The sequence below is a fragment of the Crocodylus siamensis genome, chromosome 9 (assembly GCF_052110815.1).
Source record: "Crocodylus siamensis isolate JL-2025a chromosome 9, ASM5211081v1, whole genome shotgun sequence".
NCBI lineage: Eukaryota > Metazoa > Chordata > Crocodylia > Crocodylidae > Crocodylus > Crocodylus siamensis.
Window position 1 is genome coordinate 41506302 of NC_143403.1, and position 21920 is coordinate 41528221.

The window sequence follows — 21920 nt, forward strand, 5'->3', positions numbered from 1 at the left end:
CACTTCAGGTAGTTGAAGACCGCTATCAAATTGCCCCTCAGTCTTCTCTTCTCCAAACTAAATAAGCCCAGTTCCTTCACCTTCTCCTTAAGTCATGTGCTCCAGCCCCCCAAAACATTTTGTTGCCCTCTGCTGAACTCTCTCCAATTTGTCCACATCCTTTCTGTAATGGGGGACCAAAACTGGACACAGTATTCCATATGTGGCCTCACCAGTGCTAAATAGAGGGGAAGAATCACTTCTTTTGATATGCTGGCAATGCTCTTACCAATGCAGCTCAGTATGCCGTTAGACTTCTTGGCAACAGTGGCACACTATTTACTCATATTGAGATGATTGTTTACTGTAACCCGAAGGTCCTTTTCTGCAAAGCTTCTGCCCAGCCAGTCAGCCCCCAGCCTGTACTAGTGCATGGGATTGTTCCATCCTAAGTGCAGGACTTTGCACTTCTTATAAGATTTCTTTTGGTCCTAAACCCCCATTTGTCTAGGTCTCTCTGAATCCTAGCCCTACCCTCCAGCGTATCTGCTGCTCCCCCCAGCTGGGTGTCATCTGCAAACATGTTATGTACTGGGGCTTGTTTTGGTCAATACCTTCATCAATGACCTGCAAGATGGCATACATAGCAAGCACTTCACTTGATAACGGCTGCCAGCTAGACATCAAGTCACTGACCTTCTGAACCAAATGATCCAGCCAGTTTTCTATGCACCTTACAGTCTATTCATCCAATATGTGCTTCCTTAGCTTGTCTGCGAGAATGTTATCAGAGACTGTATCAAAAGCCTTGCTAAAGTCACAGGGGTATAGGTTGTAGCCGTGTTGGACTAAGGACATTAGCAAGACAAGGTTCTTTGGGTAAATCTTTTATTAGACCAACCCAAATAGTTGGAAAAATTCTTCTTAGCAAGCTTTTGGGTTTAAATAAACATGAAAGTTTGCTAAGAAGAATTTTTCCAACTATTTGAGTTGGTCTAATAAAAAATTTACCCAAAGAACCTTGTCTTGCTAAAGTCAAGCCTTGTGACGTCCATTGGTCTCCCTGCATCCACAGAGCCAGTCATCTCATTGTAGAAGGCAATCAGGTTGGTCAGGCATTACTTGCCCTTGGTGAATCCGTGCTGACTGTTCCTAATCACCTGCTTCTCCTCCGAGTGCTTAGAAATGGATTCCTTGAAGACCTGCTCCATGATTTTTCCAGGGACTGAGGTAAGGCTGACCAGTCTGTAGTTCCCTGGATCCTCCTTTTTTCCCTTTCTTAAGTATGGGCACTATATTTTCCCTTTTCCAGTCATCTAGGACATCTCCCAATCCCCACGAGTTTTCAAAGATGATGGCCAGTGTCTCTGCAATCACATTGGCCAACTCCCTCAGCACCCTTGGGTGTATCCCATCTGTCCCTATGGACTTGTATATGTCCAGCTTTTCTAAATAGTCCCTTACCTGTTCTTTCACCACTGTTGGCTGCTCACCTCTTCCCTAAACTGTGCTGCCAGGTGCAGTAGTCTGGGAGCTAGTCTTGTTTGTGAAGACTGAGGTGAAAAGGGCACTGAGCACTTCAGCCTTTTCTGCATCCTCTGTCACAAAGTTGCCTCCCCCGTTCAGTAAAGGACCCACACTTTCCCCGATCCTCCTCGTTACTTACTTGTGGAAACCCTTCTTGTTACTCTTGACATCCCTTACTGCCTGCAACTCCAATTGCATGTTGGTTTTCCAGACTTCATCTCTGCCTGCCCAAGCAATACTCTTATACTCCTTCCTAGTTGCTTGTCCAAGTTTCCACTTCTTATAAGCTCCTTTTTGTGATTTAGCTTACTTAAGAGTTCCCTACTAAGCCAAGCTGGTCTGCTGCCCTACTTGCTAGTCTTCCTGCACATCAGGATGACTTATTCCTGCACTCTCAATAAGGTTTCTTTAAAATATAGTCAGCTCTCCTGGACTCCTCTCCCCCTCAGACTGGTCTCCCATCCTGCCCATCAGTTCCCTGAGTGAGTCAGAGTCTGCTTTTCTGAAATCCAAGGTCCTTACTCTGCTGCTCTCCTTCCTTCCGTTCCTCAGGATCCTGAACTCAATCATCTCAAGGTCACTGCTGCTCAAGTTGCCATCTAGTACTATACATGTTTGAGTATGCATTGTTGCTCTGAGAGTATCAGGCCTGTCTGTTAGGGCCCTTTTACATGATGTATATTGTTTATCTACATGTTATGAAACAGCACAAAAATTGCCATTTTGCTAGGTTAGTCGCATGTGAAAATACACGTGGACTTTTTTTTTATCGTGCTAGGTTTCCATTTATTGTAGCAAGTTAGACCACCTTGGACATGTTATAGTTTTACCGTGGCCAGTTTTTCCACGTATAATTTTATTGTGGTACTTCCATTACGTGTATTCTCACACACTGCTAAAGTAACCATTTTCCCAGTTCTGACACTATTTGTCCACCCGATGCCACTTGGATTCACTGTGAAATCCGTGTAATTTTCAGTTCAGTTGGTAGCATTCTGGTGTAATGAGTACCTTTCCACAGCAGGTGGAAAGGATCAAAACTGTTCAGCCTATGGATCAGGCAGATCATCTCCTCAATGCATGAATCAGGTTAATTCAAATTATTTTTTTGTGCTGAAACCATTTTCTCTGGTGCAGAGACCAAGTGAAATGTGCCTTGTTACTCCCAAAGACCTTCATTACAGGCAGGCATTTTGAAATTGGGGGAGTTTCATAGTTTCTAGGGTCAGAAGGGACCTGAGTAGATCATCTAGTCCGACCCCCCGCCATGGCAGGAAATAATACTGGGGTCAAACGACCCCAGCAAGATGTTCATCCAACCTCCTCTTAAAACCCCCCAGGGTAGGAGCCTGCACCACCTCTCTTGGAAGTTGGTTCCAGACCCTAGCTGCCCTGACTGTGAAGTAGCGCCTCCTGATATCTAACCTAAACCTGCCCTCTGCCAGCTTGTGACCGTTATTCCTGGTCACTCCTGGCGGTGCTTGGGGGAACAGTGACTCCCCAATGCCTGCTGATCCCCCCTGACTAGTTTATAACAGGCCACAAGATCCCCCCTCAGCCTTCTCTTTTGAAGGCTGAACAGGTTCAGGTCCTGTAGCCTCTCCTCATAGGGCCTGCCCTGTTGTCCCGTGATCATACGAGTGGCCCTCCTCTGGACCCTCTCCATGCTGTCGACATCCCTCCTGAAGTGCGGCGCCCAGAACTGGATGCAGTACTCCAACTGCAGCCTGACCAGTGCCGCATAGAGGGGGAGGATCACCTCTTTGGACCTGCTCGAGATGCATCTGTGGATGCATGACAAGGTACGGTTGGCCTTCCTGACTGCCTCCTCACACTGCCGGCCCATGTTCATCTTGGAGTCAATGATGACTCCAAGATCCTTTTCTGCCTCCATGCTGACAAGAGGGGAGTTCCCTAACCTGTAGGTAAGGTGCCGGTTGTTCCTCCCCAGGTGCAGCACCTTGCACTTGTCTGTGTTGAATCCCATCCTATTCATATCCCCCCACCCTTGTAACCTGTCTAGGTCTGATTGTAGCCTGATGTTTCCTTCTAGTGTGCCCATGTCCCCTCACATCTTAGTGTCATCAGCAAATTCGAACAGGGTGCTTTCTACCCCCTCATCCAAATCACTGATGAAGATGTTGGACAGTGCGGGCCTGAGGACCGAGCCCCGCGGAACCCCACTGCCCACATCCTTCCAGGTTGAGAAGGACCCATCCACCACCACCCTCTGGGTGCAGCCCTCCAGCCAGTTGGTGACCCAATTGACTGTGTGGGCGTCAACACCACAGTCCCCCAGTTTCTTAATGAGAAAGGGGTGAGAGACAGTGTTGAAGGCCTTCCAGAAGTCCAGGAAGACTATGTCCACTGCTGCCCCGGCATCTAATGATCTGGTAATCTGATCGTAGAAGGCCAGCAGGTTGGAGTGAACCTTACCATGTAGCTTTGGGCACCCCAAAAGAGTAGAAGGTGAGTGCAGGCCACTTGCTATGAGCAGAGGGTCCCCCACACCCCTGCAGGGTTCCCCCTGTCCCAAAGGGCACTCCTGGTTCTACTTCTCCTTGTTTGTTTGGTGAGAGTTTATCATGCCACAATGGCATGACATTGCCTAATGTGATGACATGACTAGCTTCTTCAGGACATTTTTCTAGCATCCCACAAGCCAGGACAGGGGTATGGGAAGAGCCAGGATCCTGTGTTGGGTGGGCATTAGAGAATCCACAAGTCAACACCAGGTATCATACAGAAAACAGGACCTGGGATTGTAGTTACAGGTTCAGGAGGTCAAAGCCAAGTATCAGATGAGGGGCATAATTAAGAGCTGCAGTCACTGGCTCAAAGATAGGCAATGTAGAAGAGGATGCTCTGTTTCCCTCCGAGTCCTTTACTGACCCTGGACCTGCATGTGGGGCAAGGGCGGGCTGCCACTGCAGGCTGGGGCTGGGGTGGCGCCAGGTTCTTCCCAGTGGGGAGCTGGGTTGGGGCTGAATTTGGGAGGGGTGGTGGTGGCGCTGGGGAGCTGGGACTATGGGGGGGGGCTGCAGCTACCCCATAATTCACTGTAGCCCTCACTCCCAGCGCTGCCACCATCTGCCCCAAGTGCAGCCCTGGCCCAACCCCTGATGGGAAGAGCCCAGTGCTGCCCTGGCCCCAAATCACAGTGGCAGCCCGTCTTTGCCCTGCATGTAGATCCAGGGGTACATGCCGCCATGCCCTCCCAGGGTGCATGCAGCAGAGGGAGCCATCCCCCCCTCCGCCCCCACAACGTCCAGATAAGCCACTTGTGGCTCTGTCCTCTGCTCTGCCCTGGCTGTGCAGTGCCTGCCCCTGCCCCACTCCCAGCCCCACTCCCTCCTTCCCTCACTGTGGGGGCCTTGATCTGCCTCTCCCCCCCATGTCCCTTTCCTCACAACAGACTTACCAGCTGGACCCAGCTGCTTTCTACGCTGCTGGGCTGTGCTCCTGGCCACCTTCATGCTGCACTGCAGCTGCATGCATGCATGGGGCATTTATCAGCTACATTATTGGCCACATCAGCCAAAAAAAGTCAATTTTCCTGATATCGGTGCATCTCTAGTAATTTTTTCTTGTTCATTCTGTGTACTCCCTACAACTGTTTTAAGTACCCCTAGGGGTATGCTTACCCCTGGTTGACAACCAGTGTGCTAGACAGACACAGGGCCTCGAGCTGTGTTGAGAGGAGAGCAAGGTTTTCTGTTCTCTCTGGCTCATCACACAGGAACAAATCAGGCAGATGATAAAACTGAAAGCAGGAGACATTCAAAACCAACAAAAGGAAATAACTGAGCCATGGAACTCACTGCCATAGGTAGTTCTTGAGGCCAAAAAACCTCACCAGGCACCACAAAGGACTGGGCATTTACATGAATAGCAAGAACATCCAGATGGGTCATGCTTAATAACTGCAGATTCTAGAAAAGACACCCAACCTCCCACTTCAGGTCCTAAACCAGCTCTAACTGCTGAAATCATAATGGGATCTGCAGAGGGGGCTGATGTGGGACATCTGGAGATGTGGGACAATCAGCCTGCCCATTCTCATTAAAAAGCTAGGTGACTGTGGCATTGATACCTACACAGTCAGATGGGTCGCATCCAGAGAGTGGTAGTGGATGGGACGTGGGTATTGGGGTCTCCTGGGGCTTGGTTCTGGCTTGGTCCTGTTCAATCTCTTTATTAACAGGCCTGCACTGTTCAATCTCTTTATTAGCGACTTGGACGAGGGGTGAAAAGCCCCTTGTTCAAATTTGCTGTTGGCACCAAGATTTGGGGTGAGGTGGGCACGCTAGAAGGGAGGGACAGGATACAGCTGGACCTGGACAGGTTACAGGGGGTGGAGAATGAGAATAGGATGGGATTCAATACTGACAAGTGCAAGGTGCTACACTTGGGCAGTAAGAACCAGCAGCATACTTATAGGCTGGGGAACTCCCTTCTTGTAAGCACAGTGGCAGAAAGAGATTTTGGAGTCATCATTGATTCCAAAAGGAACATGGGTCTCCAATGTGAGGTCAGTAAGGCCAAATGCACCTTGTCATGCATCCACAGATGCATCACAAGCAGGGCCAGGGAGGTGATCCTCCCCCACTATGCGACACTGGTCAGGCCGCAGTTTTGGAGTACTGCGTCCAGTTCTGGGCACCGCACTTTAGGAGGGATGTGGCTAGCATCGAGAGGGTCCAGAGGAGGGCCACCTGCATGATCCAGGGACAGCAGGGCAGACCCTACGAGGAGAGGCTACAGGACCTGAATCTGTTCAGCCTTCACAAGAGAAGGCTGAAGGGGGACCTGGTGGCCATTTATAAACTTACTGGGGGGACCAGCAGGGAATGGTAGAGACCCTGTTCACCTGAGCACTTCCTGGAGTAACAAGGAATAATGGCCGTAAGTTGTTTGAGAGTAGGTTCAGTTTTCTCTCCTGCCTAGGGCAGGGGGTCAGACTTGAAGATCTACTTAGGTCCCTTCTGACCCTACATCTATGAATCTATGAAGCAGCTGGTGCTGCCTGGGCTAGCTGGGTCTGATGTGCTGTGGCAGTCTGTGCTCTTCATGATCAGTATAATCCCCGCACATACACCGTGCAAGTCAAAGTTCCAGTGAGTCCTTCCTGCATGCACCTGGGGACCTCCCTGAATCCTAGACATGATGCTGCATTTCCTTTTCTTCTTATCTGCCCTCTGCCCTAATTAACATTGTCCCTTAAATCTCCCATTGGGGGCACTCCTGAGCCCCCAAGGAAGCCTGGAGCTAGAAGCTAGACTGTGATAGGTGGGTAACACCGCCCCCCCCTCCAGTGTTACACCCAGCACAGCCCTGTAGAGCAGGGGTGGGCAAGTATTTTGGGCGGAGGGCCGCTTGCTGAGTTTTGGCAACCCATCGAGGGCCGCATGACAGGCAGCCAGGAGCAGAAACATATTAATTTTCTAAATTTTTTAGGGGCCCTACGGGCCGGATAGAATGGCCTGGCAGGCAGCATCCAGCCTCCGGGCCACATTTTGCCCACCCCTGTTTTACAGCCTGCTTCAGAAATGGTTTGGGCAGGCATGTGTGTTAGTAAGGAGGCTGCAGAGTGACATTAATCACCCCAGTTGACTCAAGAAGCCAGGAGTTGTCCTTCCCTGATCCTAGACTAAGCGGGGAAAGCAAGGCAGCTCTGAAACTACTCCAGTTCTCTTTGGCCTGTGGAGTTTACTGGGTCAAGGTTACAGGACAGGCTGTTTTCAAATAGAAACTGGGGTCTCTTGAGTTAACTCTTGTGCCCCCAGGGTTCCCCCTAGGGGTGTGCGGGGGCCTGGGGCATATCATCCTATGTGGGGTCTGTGCTGCGGGGGTGGCAAGCGGCCAAAGCGCAGAATGGGGGGAAGGGGTGGCGAGTAGCTGGAGCGGGAAGTGGGTGGGAAGAGGGGGCACCCTTGACATGTGCCTGTATGGCACTCAGGGCCGTCCCTAGGGGGGACGAATTGGAGCAACTGCCTCTGGCCCCGTGCCTTGGGGGGCCCCGCAGAGCCAGGCCAGCTTCACGTCTGGCCACTCGCCACCCCCATTCCCTGCTGCTGCTACCATGTCTGGGCCCCACACAGGCTGATTTGCCTCAGGCCCCACTCCCTGCTACAGTCATCTCTGACAGCACTGTCCACAGGTCCCCCCAAACTGCGGGGCCCAAGGCAGTCATCTCAATTTGCCCCCCACAAGGGATGGCTCTGCATGCCCCTGCAGGTCCTGTATGGCTTTGAAAGACATACCCATGGCCTGAGGCTGTGCAGGGGCCTAAAAAGACTAGGGCAGAGTCTATCCCAAGTTTTTCACAGAATTATAGAAAACTAGGGTTGGAAGGGACCTCAGGATGTCATATAGTCCAACCCCCTGCTCAAAGCAGGATCATCCTCAGCTAAATTGTCCAGCCAAGGCTTTGTGTAGCCAGGTCTTAAAACCGTCAATGGATGGAGATTCCACCACCTCTATGGGCAACCTTTTCCAGTGCTTTACTACCTTTCTAGTGAGAAAGCTATTCCTAATATCTAACCTAAACTTCCCTTGCTGCAACTTGAAACCATTGCTCAAGTTTTCCAGCATGGTGGAAATGCAGTGCAGTGAACAGGGCACAGGCCTTGGACACACATTGTCTGAGGCTGGGGGAGTGGAATGGTGCACGCACACGAGTATGTGTGTGTGTGTGCACACGCATGTTGTCATTTAAGGTTAACTCCAAGCAATTTTTCCTCTGAATTCTCAGTTTGACACCAAACTGAGAGAGCAGTGACTTGTACAGTCCTACTCAGGAGGTCAGACACAGCATGAGGACCTCAGCAAAAGCCAGAGGGTGTGGGAGGCACTACTCCAGTCCCAGAGATACCCTGGTCAACAGGCCCACGTGGCTTTCTGCTCCTCCTCCACAACAAGGGGAGAGGCTGATAACAGGATCCTATTTAGCAGCAGTATTACTGCTACAGCCCATCTGACTAAATGGGGTGGGGGACAAAGAAAATGGAGCAGACTGCTGGGCAGGCTCTTCTCCACCTGCCCCCTCCCAGAAGCCTGGAAACAAGTCCCAGGCAGAAGGAGTGGTAAATAGGCACCTTATAGACTAACTAGATAAAATAGAGAGCATAAGCTTGAGCTCACTTCATCAGATGTGTTGTGATCTCCAATTCATGAAAGCTTATGCATTCCTTCAACAGACAGACAGACAGCCTGTAAGGTGCACATCTACCCTGCCTTTAGCCTGACTTCAGACTAACAAGGCTAACTAACTACCTCTCAGTAACCCCCAGTTCATGGTCCACAGCCATCCACCGGTGGTCTTCTCCTAGCAGGTACTGCCACCTGCTGTTACCTGGCAGCAACCTTGCACAGGAGCCAACTTCAGAGAACAACAACACTGGGCAACAGTACGGGTAGGTTGTTCTATAGTGAAGCTAAAGGTTGTGGGTGCCCCGCTGGGTCAGTAAACTACACAGCAGAGTTCAGATCCTGCCTGCCTGCCTCAGCAGAGTGTCTCTGGGTTCATGATAAAAGCAGCTCAAATATGTGTGATGGGAGGTACATTAACAAAACTTTTGGGTAGCTCAGGGCTGGACTACTAGGCAGCTGTGGTTCAGGAGGGAAGGGCAGGGGCTGCACCTCAGGCTAAGAGGCATTGCCAGAGCAGCATGATGAGCTCAGGGCTGGAGTAGCAAGGATGGCACCAATTTACAAATCAGTTTTCAATACAATTATTTTTCCAATGCTAAATCCAAGCAGACCTTGAAGAAGCTGGCCCTGCAGTGGGGGTTGGGGAAAGTATGGGGCTATGTGTCCTAGCAGGTTTGTCTCAGCTGGTTGACAGCTTCCTGCCTACTCCATTGCAGTTTTGGTGCCAAGTGTTCCCTGATCTGCCCTTTCAGCATGCCATCACTAAGCTGTTGGCACATCAAGCAGAGGGAGCTCTCTGGTCAACTAGTCCCTCTCACCACCAGGCAGAAAACCAGTCCTTTCTCCCACCCTGCCCACAGCCCCAGAGGAGCAGAACCAAATGCTCAGAAAAGCCCCCTCACATGGAGATTTCAAGGCAAGGCTCTACACATTCATGCTCCATAACATTCACCATCCTGCCCTTGCATCCCACCCTGTACACCAAATGGCAGGACATCTTTGCTGAGGGTCCCTGGTGCACCAGTCTGTGCTCCATCCTCATCCCATTACCTATCTGGAATCTAGGTTGGCAGCTCCTGCATGGAGTTATCAGTACAAGTGTGTATCTGGCACACTTTACAGACTCCCCCTACACCTGCCCCTTTGGTGCAGAGGGAGACCCTAGCACATACCTATCTCAAGTGCAACAGGCTGCATCTCCTCTACTGTCTCCTCAAAACCTCTTTTTGAGCTTTTGGCTGCACTTTTCCACACACCTTTTATTTTATGCACCTCTCATACAAAGCCCAGGACCTTTGGTCAACCTCCTTGTGGCCCTGGCCAAGTTCTCCATCTACCAGACAAGGAAGGGAGTTCTAGTCAGGGGGTAACCTGGATGCTTGTGGGGCTGTCTTGTCTGTACACGTTTCTGAGCACAGGTCACTGGGCACTGGGCAGCATCTACAGGCTTCTTAGACATGTTCCAGGGTCAGTAGCAAATAGGCTACTGGAGTCACTCATAGCCTCAGACAGGGAAGGCATGGTGATCCCCACAGAAATACATTGAAGGACATGTCCAAGGTGACATGGGGAGGCAGTGACAGAACCCACATTTCATGTCCTCTCCTCCACCAACTATCCCATCCCTCTTGCCCTCAGCAGGGAGACATGTGCAGTGTCGTGAGGAAAATAGTATTTGCTCATAGAGACAGCTGTGGAGTAGGGCTACCTGCAGCAGTACCTGGCTTCTAGCCAATGCTGGCTTTCCCCAAAGGGGCAGGGAGAGGAATCACCCTGGGAGCTCTGCCTGGGACCTGGGTATAGGAGCTCACTAGAGGATTCATTCAGCTCTTCTATCTCTAGGGTAAAGCCAGAGAAGTTACCAGGACATGAGCTAGACACCAGTAAACTGTGCAGCAAGATTCAGGGGCTGGAGGAGCTCCTTAAAAGAAGCCCCAGGGCCAACCAGTGGGAAGAGGCTAGGGCTCAGCTGGCCATGGTTAGTCTGTAAGGTTCAGCTAGCTCAGTTAAACAGGCTGCAGGGCAGGAGCCTCACTTAGCCTTATCTTTACACCAGGTCCAGAGGGTTTGCTCAATCCTAGCCTCAGCATCCCTTCCAGGGAGGCTGTTCACAGGGTTGGTTCTGGGCAGGTTATCACACTACAGTGTGATGTAAAGCCAATGGTGGATCCAGGGGGGTGCACCTGCACCCCACCTCCACCCCCTTTTGATTCCTGATCTACCCAAAGTTTAAAACCAACTGCCTGGCAGTGGCAGCAGGATATCTAGTCAGGCAGTGCTAAAGCAGTCACTGACTTCAAGGCTTAGTCATTATTATGGGATCCCTTCTAAACTCTTCATTCCACAGGTGCTAATGGCCCTTTCTTTTTTTTAATGGTCTTGGTGTTCCACCAGTCAAGCAATCCTTTGTTTTGCAAATCTGCGGTCCATTGGCTGCTGGTATTTCACAGCCCTGAAGATTGTTTTTAACTCATTCCAATTAAGTTATATTTGTTTTTGCTTCAATTTTAAAGTGAATAATACAGCCCTAGGCCCATAGCATATTAGTTAAGCATTTAGGTTATGTGCTGTTTTATATGTGATGATACCCTCACCCTTTTCAAAATCCTAGATCTGCCCATGAGCAAAGCCATGTCTGTCTGATGCCCAAATTGCAGCCCTGAGCTAGCACTTCTCCTCCTGCACTGTGGACTGTATGGTGCAGTGATCACCTCCCATATGATGAGGATGTAGACCACCTAGCTATATGGAGACAGCAGATTGTGGCCGCAAGTGGTGGGGCCTGCCATTCTCCAGCACACCAGCATCTCAATCTGAAGCCTATCAACACAGATTGACTGGCACATTTTTGAGTTCCTTAGATTTGTATTAGAGGGAATGCCCAGCTCAGGACCCAAGGGGCTGTCAGACTGGGCTGCACACCATTGCCTGATCTTTACAAATGTGACCCCTGGGGAGAAGATGCCTGTTCCCTTTGGAAACTGCTAATGCCCATGGCTGATGGCAAACCCAGCTCTGCTTCTGGCTGAGAAGTCCCTCCTCCCTTTGCTAGGCCCCCATCACCTGCTCAGGGTGCACACATATCTATCTACCGTTCTTCCAGACCAAGGGAACCTGTTGGTTCCAAATCTTAATGACAGGCTGCATCAAGGAGCCAGAGGCTCCTGCTAGTCTAAGGGAATGCTGCAGCAGGCTAAGCTTGCAAGGGGGCATCAGCACATGAGCAACTAGCGCAACCTTAGTCAGTGAGAACATGCCCTCCACCCCCCAGCGGCCAATCAGCAACCAGAGGGGAAGGGTCTCCCCTGACAATCTCACTGCCCGGGGTGGGGGGTGGGTGGAGAGTCCCCCCCTGTGATCCATCACATGGAGCAACGTGGCCAATCACGCTGACTGGGATGCGGCCGCGACGCTCCCAGAAGTGGCCGTGGTGTTCCCGGAAGTGGCTGTAGTGCTTCATCTGGTTCTTCCGCTCCCCAGCTGGCGCTTGCAGGGGGGCACCGGCACTCCTGCCTGCCCCTCCACCTGTCACCTAAGCAGGGAGTGCAGCCTGTCAGGGGGTGCACCGGCGCTCTCTGGGGGTGCATGTGCACCCCCTACGTGTTGCCATTGCATCAGCAGGTGAACAAGGGCTAGCTATGGTATAGCATGTAGGCAGCATCAGCTGGGATAGGAGCTACTCCTTGGCTATTCAGGGGCTAACTGCAAAGCAGTAGGCTTCACATGTGGCACACCCAGAAGCAGACCTCCAGACAGCATAGAGAGAACAACTATAGGCAGCTGAGCTAAGCTCAAGAGGAGGAAGACAGGCTAATTGTCAGACCTAAATGGACACCCCTGTAAGTGGCTCAAGAGCCACCTGACAGCAAAGGGTGGGACTTTGGAGGCACATAAACCTGGGGCCTGAGAACAGGTAGGTAGTCAGCTGGGCCTGGCAGGGACAGGAGGGGAGCACTTGAGCAGGATGGCTGCAGAGAGAGACTGACCAGCACTTCGGCTGTCCCCAGACAATGCAAGTAGACAGCTAAGGGGTGTTTGTAGCCTGTGGGGAAGTTATTGACCCAGAGGGGGAACTTTGAGTTTAAGGTGGGTTCTTGAGGTTTTGCTCTACTTTATACCAGTGGAGTAGATGTAGCTGTGAGGGGTGGAAAGGGTGCTATAGTGGTGCCTAAGGGGCATGCAAGGTTTTGAGACCTGCTAGGGGTAGCGGCACAAGGCAGAAGGAGGCAAAGACCTAGAGAGCTAAAGCAGGAGCCCAGAAGGGACAACACAGGCAGCCAGAGGCTGACAGGGCCATAGCTGGAGCATAGAGTGGGCAATGAGGCAGTCAGGGGATGTGGAGAGGCTGAGACTGAAAGGCCTGGTGGGAGCCAGTGGGCCTAGGCTACCAGTCTACAGCTAGAGTAACCTGTAAGCTAAGGCTAAGAAAGCCAAAGTCTATGCAAAGGAATAGCGGGCAACTGAATGGCACCTACAAGATGTGGGTACGACTGTGGGTAGAAGGAGACCATGAAAAGCCTTTAAGGCAACTGGTGTCCTGGGGCATGAGCAGGGCTGGGAGGGCCCCACTTAGTGCTGAAAGGGCAGGACTGGGCGGGGCCCACTGGCCAGAGAATAGATGAAGGCTCACTCTGGGGCAGCCTCCCCCCCCTACAGACAAATAATTCCATTGGGGTGTGACAGGCAAGAGGGAAAGGAGGGTACCTGAGGAGCCAGAGTGGGGCAGGAGCCACCAGAGGGTGTTATGGGTGCCCCTGGGGCCTGGTCCTGTCATGCAGCTAGTACAGACCCCAAGGTGGATCTTCTGTCCTGCATTATCTAGGGACAGCCACTCCTGCAGAGCTGTTCAGTGAAGGCTGTTCTTTCCCAGACAGTGGGGGCTGGGAGAGACTGCTCAGTGCAGCAGAGGCATCCAGAAGAGGGTGCAAATGAGTCTTGGTGGGCGGGGAGTTCCTAGGGTGGCCACCCAGTCTGGCAGTGGCTTGCTGGACTAGTGTTTGCTATTAGATGGTTTAATTACACAGAGATGAAGCTCAGCAGAAGCTATTCAGGATGTGAATTGAACCACAGCACCTTTGGTGTGGGGGTGGGTGGGGAGAGTATAAGCCCTGCCAACACAGCCAAGGAAGCACCGGCCTTGAGGCTGTGCCAAGCAGAGGGCAACTGCCCAGCTGCTGTCAGTGGTGCTCTGATGTGGAGGGCATCTGAGGCATTTTCAGTGCAATAGCCCTCAGCCATGTGAGTTCTTCAGCTTTCAACTTGGCAAGTTTGAACAGAGCCCATGCTCCCCATTCTCCATTGGCCTAACGCATGGAGAACACGCTCAGTGTGCTCCAGGGGGTGTTCAGACCAAATGCACATGCTGTCAGGATCTAGTGGCTGTGAAGGCACCCAGAGAGGTGTAGAGAACAGCCCGTCGTATTCCCAGGTGGGTCAAGGAGTCCTCTGCTAGCTTAGCTAGTGCATCTCTGCCTTAATGGAAGTGTTTGGAGCCAGGTCCTGGGCAGAGTCCTGGAGCACCACAGTGCTAGCCTAGGCTCTGGCTGCCAGGGACCCCAGGGTTTTAAGTAGAGCAATGTATAACAAGCAGCCCCTTCTTGCCTGCACCCCGACCCCCATTATGTGCATTTCTTTTTCCTTCTAAGTATTGGCAGAGACCTAGCACACTCATTGCATGGGTGTAGCAAGGCTTGAAGCAAGCCACAAAGCTGAAATGACTTTCCATAGGAGAAACCACAAACTGCATCTACATAGCAATTGAACTAAGTGTCACTAAAGAAAACAAAAGAACTAAATTATCCACTCCAAGGCAAAGCCTGTAAGAGACAAGAAAAGCCAAGGTGTGCTGAAAACATGACTGTAAATATATCCTGGTGACTACATTCCCACTTTGATTAAAACCTATTTCCCTAAGAAAAGTTCCCATATCTGTCTAAAATTTATGCTAAATCAGTCTATTGAATTTAACTTAACTCACTTATTGTCCCCCAGTGGCCATTAATCCTCACTACCTCACATTTGTATTTATTCATTAAGGTATATTATTTTTATATTTCATTTGTCTCATCTTTACCCTGGCATTCTGTATTTTATACCTTTTGACTTTTAACAAATGTATCTTTCTTTAAAGTCATACCTTGTATTACTAGAACTATTATTATAAGAATGCATTGGACTAATCACTGGACTTGCCTTGCTGTATTGGGGCTGGTTTCCTGAATGAATGGGAGCGAATCTGAGTAAGTAATTAAATAATAAATAGAGCCAGCTGCAGTTACAAATTAATGGGGAGCAATTAACACCTCCTATCCACACTGTCAGTAGGAAAGGATCAATGTCATTGCCTGGGACTCCATTGTATGTGCAACAAGGTATCCAGTTTAAGTTAATCAACGCTGGAGACCCGAGGACTGCTCCTGCAACCCTTAATAATACCACTGTTAAATTAACCAAAATCACAAACCCCTGAAACTGCACGTAGTGGCTGGCAGAGACCCTCTATGACTGACAGCTGTCATCCATTACTCCAGACCCACATGGGACAGTGACCTCCAGAATGGGCAGCCAAGATGATGCTGGGGGATCACACAAGTCTGCCAGAAAGGGATAAAAGAAAGTGAAGCATGACCCCCAGTGGCACCTTCTTCAACCTGATCAGCACCCTAGCTGTCCAGCCAGAAGGACCAGCCGGTGACCCCCTGCTGGAGACCACACTGCCTTGGAAAAAACCTCGACTGGCTATCGATGGCAGACTCAATGCTTAGGATGGGTATACCCAATACCCGTGCTCTGGTGCTCTGTTGCAGCTGGGTGTGTGCATGTGTGGGCATTTAAAGACACAGTGTCTCTCATGATCCAAAGGTTTGCATTTGTGACTTTGTTAAATTTGCACTCAGTCCAATAAACTAAAATTTATTATGATCCCATGGGTTGGTCCTTGTAGCCAACAAATGAACCATCTGGGGGTGCTGTCTCCCTGCCTGTCTTTCCAGGCTCCTTTTGGCATGTGTCCCAACTGCACACATAGATCCTGGGTGCCATGCCCATGGACCATGCACATTGCTCTGCCCTCCCTGGCCTGTATTCCCAACTGGGCCTTTCCCTCCCCTCCTCTCCCTTGGCAGCTGAGTCCAGCTTGACTCTTTTCAGCTCCTTACAGGAGCACTGATGGCATATCCAGTCCCTGTGTACCCCTGGGGTTGCCTGACATCCCAATGAGACAACCCATTCCACATATCAGCACTTGTGGACATGAGCAGTTGGTGTCTGAGCTAAGAAGGATGGGGGTATGTGGGATACCCTGCTACCCTCATCTGTCGATGAAATACCTGTGGTTGGACTGTCTAGAACTGCTGTCCCTTGCTTCAGCCAATGAGGAAAACATCCAGGTCAGAGGTGTCCAATGTAAGTTTTCTGTCCGGTCCCTGCAGAGATAGGAGGAGACATTGCCCCACAGGGCCACAAAATCTGGGAGACTTAGAGGAATGTAGACTTAGCTTTCCCTTACTTTACTTTTTGTGGGAAGGGGAGAACCCAGAGAGTCTCTTCCAAAATGTGTTCCCTGTTCATTTGTCGGTTACCCAAGAAGCATGAGGAAGGTCAAATCAGCTCCCCTGAAGGCTCAGTTATCTGGGAACTTTCTGATCCCTTAATTGTCAGAGTTGAGGTGTTGCAATATTCCCACCAGAGAAAGCTTTTCTCTCAAGTGTTCATTAGGCATTCAAGTTGTATCAGTGTAAACCAATGACTAAGGAACCAAAAACAGTCCAAATATGACAACTTCTGTGCTCAAGCAGTTGTCACGATCTTGGTGTCTGGGATGGCATAATCCTCCTAGTTCTCTGGCATCCAGGGAATCCTCCAGGCAAGCAGGGGAGATAAGAGCAGAGCATCTAATGTGAAAAACAACCAGGAAATAAAATAAGCTAGTAAATCCTTCTGGGTCTTCTGCCTTCAGTGCAGAGGCTGGAAAAGGCACTTTTCCATGCCAGGGGACAGAGGCCACTGTCCAGTAGGCCTGTGTGAAGCGGCAAGTATTCACTTTGGATTCTGATTCAGCCAACTTGGAGGACAGTGATTCTATTCAGGGATTCAAATCGCTGTCCCAATTTCATTAGGGTGAATCAGATCTAAAAGATTTGGCACTGCTTTGGAGAGTTGGCCACAGACTAAACAGGCAGCTAGCAGAGCTGCCCCCAGCTGGTAAGTCTGTTGGGGTTGGGGGAGAGAAGGGGTGTGGGAGAGGGAGGGATTGGGGTGGGGGGTGGGGCAAGCTTCCCAGCTGGGGGGGGGTGCGTTACTTGCAGGGTGGGGCGCAGGATGCGGATGCAGCAGTGCTGGGAGCAGGAGCTCTGCCCTGCTGCCGCTTGCCCAGCTGGCGGGGGGACAGGGCAGGGAGGAATGATGCAGGCATGGCTCGCTCCAGGCAGAAGATGGCAAGTGGCAGCAGGGCACAGCCCCTGTTCCCAGCAATGCCACATCCTTAGCTCATGCTCCTTTGTGCTGGCTGGCAAGCAGGGGCAGAGCAGAGTCCCCACTCCCAGTGCTGATGTGGGTGTGGCAGTGCTGGGAACGGGGGCTATGACCTGCTGCCACTTGCCCCCTTCTGCCCAAAGTGAGTCGTGTCTGCATCGCGCCCCACTCTGCTGGCTGGGCAAGTGACAGCAGGGCAGAGGTCCTGCTCCCAGTGCTACTGTGTCTGCATGAGCACTGGGAAAAGGGACTCTGTGCTGCTCCTGCTTGCCAGCCGGTGCAGAGGGGCAGGCACTGCCGCCACTTGTCAGCCAGTGTGGAACGGTGGGGGGGGGCAGGTGCGGCAGCGCTGGGAGTGGGGGCTATGCCCTGCTGCCGCTTGCCCCCTTCTGCCCAGAGAGAGCCATGCCCACCTCCTGTGCCCCCCTTCCCCCTCTCTGAGTCCCATGCCCCCTGCCCTGGCTAAGCAGCTTGTCCCAGCCCCAGCCCCAATACCTCCCTCCCCCACACCCCTTCCCTCCCCCAACACCAACAGACTTACCAGCTGGAGGCAGCCGCGTCAGCTGCCTGTTTAGTCTATGGCCAAATCACTGTATCTTTTCTGAATTGATTTGGAAGTTTTGAATTGATTTGGAGCTTTTAATTGGTCTTCTGATTCAATTCAGATTTGGAGATTTGGTCCTTGAATCAGGTTGAATCTCCTCCGAATCAAATTGGCTACCAAAGCTTCGCACAGCCCTACTGTCCAGGTGGTTTGGGACCTGTTCTCTGTCCCTTCATGTGACAGCTCGTTAGAGCAGCTCTCACATGAAGAACCTGCCTGCTGTGAGGGGCAGCATGGCCTTAAGGTGATATCAGAGCCCAGCTACTGGCCTGGGGTTCATGCAACCCCATCACATGCTGATTTCTTGTATCGCACCAGGTCCTTCCAGGGATCAGCTAGCTCTAGGTACAGAGACCATAGCACCTCAGCACTCATCACCAGGGATCTGGGCTTTTCATTTCCCATGGAAAAATAAAAGAAAATGCAGATTTTCCCTTTTAACTGAGAAAAATGCAGATTTCTCATTTTAACAGGGAAACATGAGTATTTTCCACTTTTGCAAAAAGCTCTCTGCAGGCTGGCAGATTTTGAGCCTGCAAGGGGCTGGGGGGAGTGGGAGGAGGGTGGTCAGGGGGCACCATATACATGTATACGGTCACCAGGCAGCCTTGAGAGCAGCTCCCGCAGGTAAGTCTGGAGTGGGGAGGGGAAGGATTGAGGCCCCCATAGGGAGGCAGAGTGGGAATTGGGCAGGACTGCCCAGCTGGGTGGTGTGTGGGGCTTGGGGCCCAGGCCTGGAATGCATGGCTGCAGGTCCCTGGTGAGGAGCAGGATTGAGCCATAGGCAGCTTGTCTGGGGGGTAGGCAGAGGCTGGCTTCCTGTCACTGTGGGCACTTGGGGGGGCATGTGCACCCCAGATTTGTGCAGAGGGCAGAGGCGGGCTGCCTGCTGCTAGCTCAGATTCTGTGCCCTGCAGCCCTCCCCCGGGGCCCCTGTAGCCCAGTGGGCATGACCCAGCATGGCAAGGCAGAACAGGGCTGGGTGGGGAAGCTCCTTGCCACTGTGAGCCCTGCACCACCCTGGCAAGGTGCACCCTGGCCTCCCAGCGGCAGTGGGGGTTGCAGTGCAGAGTTCTGCTCCAAGCTGCTGCTGGGTGGGTAGGGATGTCTTGCCATGGTGTTGCAGGGCTCCTAGTGGTGGCAACGAGCTTCTCTGCCTGGTCCCGCTCTGGCCTGCCGCTCCGGGTTCTGCCCTGTGGGCCGGGGAGACCCTGTGGGGAGGGCAGCAGGGCAGGGAGCCTGAGCCTGCAGTGGGCAGCCTGCCCCCACCTCCTCCCCGCAACAGGTTCTGCTCCACCAAGCCACCCATGGAGGAGGGGAAGCCAGGCTCCCTGCTCTGTTCCCCTGCAGCAGCCATTACATCCTGTGGGCAGCAGCCAGGTCTCAGATGCTGCTGCGGGGGGTAAGGGGCTGTGGACCCAGGTCCCTCGTCCTGTAGCCCTGGTAGCTGGGGGCTCCTATGGCAGGGCTGGGAGGGGATGGGGGCCTGTGGATGGGGAATGAGGGGCATTAGGAGGGCTAGGGGGCTGTCTGTGGGGAGTGAGGGGCACGGGCCTGTGTCCTGGTAAGTGATAGGGGCCAAGGGAGCTCTGATTTTCAATGATAAAAAAACCCAAATCAGATACTAGAATTTATTTTATTAAAGTGATTGAGGCACTGGGCTTCCAAATTGCTTTGAAATTGTAAATGTATCAATAAAACATTTTGTTCAATATATATTAGTGGCATTTCATTTTAACCAAAGATTTGGAGTTTTTAATCAGAAAATTTGTTATTTTTAAATAGAAAAAACCAGGATCCCTGTGAGTCACCATGCTCTGCAGAGCTATTCCAGAGCCACTGCACCCAGTGCTGTTCCCTTCCTGCCCATAGATCTTTGGAAAGGACACTGGGGAGTCTGGACAGCACAGGGTTAAGCTCCTGGAGAGTGGGGAACTGGTTATTTGCTGAGCCACTTCCTCTGGCTAACAATAATAAAACAGAAGCAGGGAGGCACATGGGTCCTGTGGGGCCAGGGTTGGCTGAGTGACCCCAGCCCATCCAGCTGCAACAGAGGCAGGAGGAAACTCCCAGAGCGTTATCTGCCGTCCCCATTCTGCTTCCTGGCAGCATCCCAATCCATGGCAGCTGTACAAATCTAGATGCATTTCCTCTTGAACAAGAGTGTGTCATGAACCCTGGCCAGGGCCTGTTACTGCCATGGCAACCAGAGTCCCCAGAGTAATGCAGGAGGCCAGCTGCAGCAAGAGCATCGGTACCCCACTGCCATTCCCTGGTCCACCACGAACCCATCCTGGGAGAAGGAGATCTCAGGGCCTCTCCTTAGTGGGAAAACCCATAGGAACAGTCAAGCCAAAAGAGAGTCTGTGCCCATCTGTCAGCCTGAGACCACTCTGTGCTCACCTGGGACTGGTCCAGAAGATCACAGGTTGGGCAACCCCTTGGGAAAGACCAGGCATACTCATACCACATTTCTAAGTGGAAGAGCCTTTGAGTGATAGGGGAACACAAAATCACAAACCTCACTTGCTGGGCCACACAGCCTCCCCACCTGCACCCACCAAATCGCAAGGCTCAAGGTATGCTCCTAGCGCAGTGATACCTCCCTGGGAAGAGGTCTCAGAGCCCTATACAAACCAAGATCTGTGATCTGGTAGGACCACGGACAAGGAAACGCAGACTCACCAAAGCCAGGGTCTCCAGGGGCTGGAAACAACTTAATCCAAAGTTCAGGCGCTTGGAGCAGCTGCCTGTGCTCTGTCCCCAGTCAACCTTCAACTAGAGTCCTGCAGACTTCTGCTTCAGAGCTGGAGTCCCCCCTCCTGTCCCTGACACCACAGGCTGGTTTGAAGCACTTCCTTATGCTCTGGCCACTTAGACCTGCCTCCTTTTCACTACTCCACCTCCACAGAACAGTTTCAGCTTGATCCATGTTAAAGGGGCAGAACTGTTCTTTCTCCAGTTCGCCCTCCTTTGCCCCAGTGTCCCTCTGGACAAGCAGGGCTTTGCATGCTCTTTCCAGCTTCAACATGTGTACAGAAGTTGCTTTTTTTCACCATGTAAAGTGCTTTATTGCTGTGACTTAACAGAAGTGCACAGCTTTACAGCACTTTAAAACTGGGTACAGTGCTTTAAATTAACCCTTGTTAAATGATTAAATTTGAAGTGCGGTATTTTACAACACTTTAGCAACCTGCAATGCTTTAAATAACTTCTGTAGGCTGGCAAATTTCTGACCAGTGGAGAAGCTCCAGGAGGCTGCTGAGCGCCCCCTGCCTCCTAGCCTGTTTAAGAGTGCTCTAACTAAGGTTTTCTGCAAAGCATTCTGAGTTACAACATTACCCTGGACCAAACAGAAGTTCACTGCTGGTTCCAGGGAGGAGGGAATCTAGCTGAGTCTGGGAGCCTGCAGCCAGACTCCCACAGCAACAGCCAGGGCTCTCTGACAGTGCTCCTGTTTTCAGAATGGGAGGAAGGAAAAGCAGACTAGGGAGATCTATCTTGGGGCTCCCCAGCTGGTGCTGAAGGGTGGGGTAGATGAATTGGAGCCCCTGCACCTTGGAGGGGCTCTAATACACCCACCCCACACTGGCGGGGAGGAAGGAGGTGTGCTGAAAAAAACCAAGACTGAACGCTCTCTGCTCCCTTTCCCCACCCTCCCATTCTGAAAACAGCAACAGGCTGGGAGCTCTGTAGACACAAAAGGAGGCTACATTTTGAAATGTCTGTATCTGATACCTCATGAAATGAGGGGTCAGATTTTTACCCAATTAGCTTTTGAAGCTGTCTACAGCCATGCATTTGTGTTTGGTCACAGCTACAGATTGCTGTCTGTGGCCAGATTGGTCAAAAATTGTCACTTCTGTCTTCACCCTTTACAGTGCTATAAAAAGTGCTCTGTATTACAGCACTGTAAAATGTGCTTGGAGCACTGTACACACAAGAGTCACTGATCTGGAGAACATGTTTCATGTTAAGTGTCCCAGTGGCAATTACCCAGCAGTGAAATGACCCTCGTGCAGAGTTTTCCATCCTACCCCTCTGCTGTGTGGATGCATAAGCACCCACACGGCTACCAGCCTGCACAGGGACCATTCACTTTAATTGTTTTCACACTTACAAGCAACGAAATAGGTTTTGCTTAATCTTCAAAACAGCCAACTTGGCCTGGGTCAACCTGAAATCA

At 51.5% G+C, this 21920-nt stretch overlaps 1 protein-coding gene across 1 annotated transcript in view; it reads right to left on the minus strand.

Moving 5' to 3' along the window:
• Positions 1 to 20559, minus strand: part of RIPOR1 (RHO family interacting cell polarization regulator 1) — a 128978-nt gene extending 108419 nt beyond the window's left edge. Inside the window, exons 1-2 of the mRNA XM_090063519.1 lie at positions 20420 to 20559; positions 15987 to 16550 (exon numbers count right to left, since the gene is read on the minus strand). The gene's annotated coding sequence lies outside the window, so the exon portion shown is untranslated. The remainder of the gene's footprint in view (positions 1 to 15986; positions 16551 to 20419) is intronic.
• Positions 20560 to 21920: the final 1361 nt, after the last annotated feature.